At 31.4% G+C, this 6,081-nt stretch overlaps 1 long non-coding RNA gene across 1 annotated transcript; it reads right to left on the reverse strand.

Moving 5' to 3' along the window:
* Positions 1–409: 409 nt before the first annotated feature.
* LOC142621100 (uncharacterized) lies at positions 410–2,984 on the reverse strand. Its single transcript, XR_012841700.1, has 2 exons — positions 2,865–2,984; positions 410–731 (listed from the first exon to the last, which is right to left on the reverse strand). It is a non-coding gene; the product is annotated as an uncharacterized LOC142621100 (long non-coding RNA).
* Positions 2,985–6,081: the final 3,097 nt, after the last annotated feature.

Here is a 6,081-nt window from a genome sequence, read left to right on the forward strand (position 1 = left end):
AACGTCATTATAGGGCTTTAAAACGCCACTATAGGGCTTTAAAAAAGCTATAGGGTATGGAGCGATCAAACTTACAATTTTTTTTTTTTTTTTTTAAAGTTTGATCATATAGCTACGTTTAGGGAGCCCTATAGCAGCGTTTTTGCATAGAACTCGAGCTCTATGAACTCGAGTTCCATGCAAATTTTTTTTTAGTTTGATCACCCCGTACTTGATTTTCTACATCGAGTTTTATATTGAAACTTGATTTTGAAAAAATCGAGTCTCAAAAGAGGAGCATTTCCCTAATTAGTTTGGGAAAGAGAGTAGAACGCTGGTTTTTTTGCACGAAAAGGGCATTTGCCCATTTTGGCCCTTAAAAGTCTTAAATCGTAAATGTCTTTATACCTTTCCTAATTAAGCACACAAATTAGTACTACAATTCGCACTGGACGTGCTTCACTGCTAGTATAAATGTATAATCATATTCAAAATTACATGAATCAGCAAAAGTGGAAAAAATTAGACAGTAATTGCATACAGTAAAGCGTTGAAGCTTATTATAAAGCACAATGCAGTGGAAGACGAAATCCTTCGCTCCTTAACTTTATTCATGAGCTACGCGTCTCAAACATTATGGGGCTTATAGAGAATCACAGGAACTCAAGAATTGCTGGGAGGGGTCTTGTATCCGTAGCAGCAAGGGGAACCAGCTTGGTCTGGCAGGCGTTTCAGCTTTCGACCCTCAAAATCTGAAAGAGAAAGAAATTAATGCCGAATAACTTCGAAAATTGATTTCATAAATTCATAATAGATTTCCTGAGAAAATCATTTAGTATTAATAATTCTTGGGATACTGATATTACCTGATTTCACATTAATAGCAAACCCCACCTAAAATGAGGCAAGGCAGAGTTATTTATTTATTTATTTTTAATTTTAAATCAATAGTTATAATGGGAGATGGGGAATTTTGAGTTCTAGATGTGTTTTTGTGAAAACGTCAAAAATTGTCAATTAAACTACATGAATTTTTTTTTCTCTGAAAAAAGAAAAAGAAAAAATAACTGCATGAATTTTTGGGAGCCAAACTAAAATAGCTTAATAGAATATAGGCGAATTAACTATTTTGATCCTTACATTCTAAGATCATAGTCAATTTAGTCTCTACATTTTTGTAGCAGTCAATTTAATTCCTATTATTTTATCTTGCAATTAATTTAGTCATTGCCGTTATCTCACTAACGGAATATGCTACACTTGAATGGCACACTTGGCAAACTTAGCTTATGTGCCAAATAAAAATAATATTAAACAAATTTAATTCAAATTTTAATAATGTCATGTCAGCATTTAAATTTAAAAAAAAAAATTCTTAATTCTAAAGGAGAAAAGAAAAAAAAATTTGAACAAAAAAGAAAAAGCATAAACCCAAAGAAATAAAGAACATAAGAACCTGGACCCCGAAGATCAACATGAAGCCAGAAAAATTAATTTCTCGATTTAAATTAAAATTTGAATTGAAGATTTGAAGGTCAAAGTATCAACTTTATTGGGTTTGCTGGTAACTCATAGCTTCTTGGATTGACTTTGCGAACGGTCGTGATTGAAAAAAATAAGAAGGAAAAAAAATAAAATTGTCCGAAGAGGAAATTCGAAGAAACGGTAAAGATTGAAGAGAGCATAAGTCAGATTGCTCAAGTGGGTCCACGAATTTCAGTGGAAATGGTTGATTTTCAAAAAGAAGTATTTGCAATCTATGAAAGAAGTAAGATTTCAAGCAAAACCAAAGCAAGAAAACCCAAATCAGAACAAAATACCCACATCGTGTAGCAGAGTGATGCATCGAATGGTTTTCTTCTTCCTAATTAATGGTTCAATATAACGAGCTGGCTTTCAAGGCAAAGGTCTTGTTTTGCTCTAAGTGAGTATGGGTGAGAGAGAGAGAGAATTAAACCGAACATGTTCTTGCAAAGATGACGTTGCCTTTGGATTTCTGGGTTATTTTTGTGTTTTGGAGAGTTGGTGGTTGGTAAATGCTCCTATGATATGTGTTTCGGTGTTGGTGTGTTTGGTTGCAAAGAAAATGCAGGAAAGTTGGAAACGTTTTTACAAATTTTTTTTCTTTAAAATTGAAAATTTATATTATTTTATTTTAAAAAAATTAAATGCTTACATGACATTATTTAAATATTAAATAAATTTTTTTAATATTATTTTACTTGCCATGTGAGCTTAAGTGTGCTAAGTGTACAATCCGTTTGCCATGTAAACATATTCTGTTAGTGAGATAATGGTAATAATTAGATTGATTGTAAAATGAAAATAAGAGGGACCAAATTGATTGCTAGAACAATGTAAGAACTAAATTAATTGTGAACCCAAAATGTAAAGGCCAAAATAATGTTTTCACCTAAAATATACTATATATCTAAAAATTTATTAGCAGTAGCATTATATATACACATTTACTAACGAGCATATACAATATGTTTATGTTACTAATTAAAACAGCATCATCCACTTTCTCAAAAAAAAAAAAAAAAAATCATCGCCCAAAACCTATCTATTTCAAACCTACTGAAAAATCTTTCATATTTTGATTGTTTAAAACCTATCTAATTTTGTTCTCTTCTTTTTGCACATTTTGGCTGAGAGCTCACAATTTTTCCACTCTAATCCACCAAAAAAAATTTGGTTGATCAAATATTGTTAGAAAGAGCTATCTTTGACATTTTTTATTATAAAAAAAAAAAAAAAGAGAAGGAAATTAAGATTTTCTTCACCATTTGATCCACATTATCAACAAAAAAAATACAACTTTAACGTTTCTGAAAAATTAACAAATAGTATATAAAATCCAAGAATAAGGACAGATTAATTACTTGTCACACCAAGCTTGGATGTCTCGGTTACTCCCCTTATTTCTGCTTTTGAGGCAGAGAGAAGCATCAAAATGAAGAGAACCACCGAAATGAACTTCTTAAAGGCCATTTTTATCGCACTTAGAAGCATATGTCTAGGACTACATATATAGCCGAAGAGCATTTGCCTTTCATTTTCTTATCTCATTCAAAGTCTTCTTTGAAATGTTTCTCAAAAAAAAAAAAAAATCTTCTTTGAATGGGTTAAGTAAAATTTTCAAAGTCATTCTTGCTCTGCATATAAAAGTCCTTCCTGTTCAAGAGCTTATGAAAAGCGATTTGATTAAATCAAAGATAAAAATAATTGGACTCCACTCCAGTCCCATTCATCTCTCTTTGGCATGTCTATTAAATATTAATGCTACAGATTAAGCGTTATTATAAAAATGTCAAAACACAAGGCCCAAGTCCATTGAGTTTACTTCAAGTTTATTCTATCAACACTACCCTTTTTCTTTTTCTTTTTTGTTGTAATACTTGTACCTTAAATAACATGCAAAAGAGCTTTAAGTGCCATCTACACCCTTAAAAAACTCCTACTACTAGAGTTATAAATGAAATAAATTGTTTATAAACATTTTAGACTCAACTTGAGAAAAATCTTGATCATGTTCATTTACATAGCAAATGAGTCAAATTCAAACCTAAGTTTAGGCTAGACTATTAAACAAATTAAGGCGAAGACATAATTATGTGTTCATGAACAAATTTTCACTATAAGACTTGATTTGAATATATATATATATATATATATATATATATATATATATATATATATATATATATATATATATATATATAATGTTTATTTCATAGACCTAAAATTGGATTGTGTTGGGGTTCAAATGATAGCCGAGCGATAATGATATAATTTGTAGTGTCTTATATTGGTTATTCAAATGTCATCTTTCGCTCCCCACAATCTAGCTATTTCAAAAAACAATGAAATATTGTGTAAATTTGTAAATGAGTTCAACATATTCCAAATGATTATTTATAATCAATTAGTAATACAAATAGTTCATTTAGTAAAGTTATATATTCATATATATATATATATATATATATATATTATTAATGTAAGATTTGCTTAATGTAATTTTTATAAGTTCATAAACAAATATCATTCCACCTGATGGACCAAGTTTTAATCCAAACCAATTTGAAGATCCTCCAACCCACTGCGTGGCAACTCAAATGTTTATCTATCTATTCTTTAGTAATATGACATATTCAATAATTATGTTGTAAGTGTACAATTGCACCTGGACCCAAAGGCAATTATGGGCTCAGGCCCAACGAGCCTTAAACAATGAAATTTGTAGAGCGTGGGTTTGAAATCTAACTTAGAGGTAATGGGAACTTGACAACAGGCTAAGGTGTGAAGATGCTTGTAAATAGTAGATGATAATTGCAAAAGGACCTCCTCGGACGTGAGCCGATGACCACTTCTATATCATTTCTCTTTCTCTTTTAAAGGTTACAATTATTAATTTCTTTCTTCGTAACTGACCGATCCTCCTTTACTTTGGCCTTCACCCCTTTTTAATACTTCTTCCCTTGATGCTTCATCCACGTGTTGCTCCAGTCTTCTCCCCCCTCCAGATATTTCTTCTCTTAGTGCTTTGAATAGTAACCAGAAGTTTCCGTTCTACTGTTCAGAGGTTACTTCCCCATTAATGCATCTAGGGAGGTAGGTGCAGAGTCTTTAATGTGGAGGTGGCAGCCTTTACCTATGATATTTTTCTAACACCGGTGTATCTACAAAGGTTCAGGGGTTCCCCCTTTTAACCAGCAGTCTTTCCGGAATTCCTCCTGGACCTTCATAGTGAATCTCCGAGCTCTCTTGGGTCTATCCGAGGAGAATCTCACCCTCGGACGTGTCCTCAGACCCTCGGCGCATGGGCTGATTTGCGGTACTAATGGGTTCTTAATCTAAGAACAAGTCGGCCCACCTTGTTAGAGCCCAAAGGCCCAAATGCCTGCTTGGGTCCTTTTACTCCCTACACATGTAACTTGATTAAATGATTTATCAATTATGTGATTTAATTCATGTTGGTGGTCTTATAAACTGCTACGTAATTGGTTGTAGGAAATTTCTCCAAACTGGCTTAGAAAAAAAAATATTTTTATTAATAATTATCTCAAATAATATAATTTTCAAGTATTATTTATTAATATAAATTGGTAAAGGGGTGTAAACTAGAATTTGTTCAACAAGAAATAAATTAACCTTAAAGATATACTCTATTTGTTAATATAGATATAAAGTGATGGGTTCAAACTCAATTCATATTTAAAACATAATTAACCTAAATGAATAATTCTAAAAGTATACATGCATTACCCTTAGCAGCACTAACTCATGCCAATATACACCTCCATGTGTCCTTGATAAAGCCTTTAACTCATAAGTTTCAGTTAACTCTACTTATAAAATTTATTATCGAATAAAAAATTTAAAATTCAAATATTGTCTATATAAAAAATTAATTAATATGCATGATAATAACAAATAATTATCATAAAGTTAAAATATAAAACATTTTCACATCAAAATAAAAATTAAAGCCTATATGACCTGTTCTCATTGGAGACTGCTACCAGCCTACCACATTTCCTCGTTAACCAACCACTGCAAATATTTCTCCTTAAAGTTAAAGACTGTTTGACTACCGAGTGCCGTGAGTTGATTGAAAACCGGTGTCGGCATTAAACTTCAGTTGACATATAATAAATAAAACTAGGTTGACTGACTTTACTTTTGCAGATGCAATACAATTTTCCTCCCACTTAATTTGACCAACTTATGATGTGATAATTAAAAACTATATTAATTTATAAATTCAATCTTATAATTTTGTTTAATTTGATTTAATCGTTGTTATGACATAGGTAGTTCACTTGTTAAGAACAAATATCATTTTTTTATGTAATTAACTAATCCTTTGACAAAACGCATTTTACTTGTATTTAGATAAATTTAAGATGTATTTAATACTTCAAAGAACAAAAGTTCAAGTCCAAATATTGAAGCCATGCAAGTCTATCCAAGATTCAAGCTGAGAAAGTATTGATCATTAAAGCTCGACAGCTAGCATCTATCGAGATATGTGGAGTTGTTGAAGCTCGTGGCTCAACAACAGCTCGACAGAAGGTATCTGTCGAGGTTTAAGAA

The sequence above is a fragment of the Castanea sativa genome, chromosome 12 (genome assembly GCF_040712315.1).
Source record: "Castanea sativa cultivar Marrone di Chiusa Pesio chromosome 12, ASM4071231v1".
Taxonomy (NCBI): Eukaryota; Viridiplantae; Streptophyta; class Magnoliopsida; order Fagales; family Fagaceae; genus Castanea; species Castanea sativa.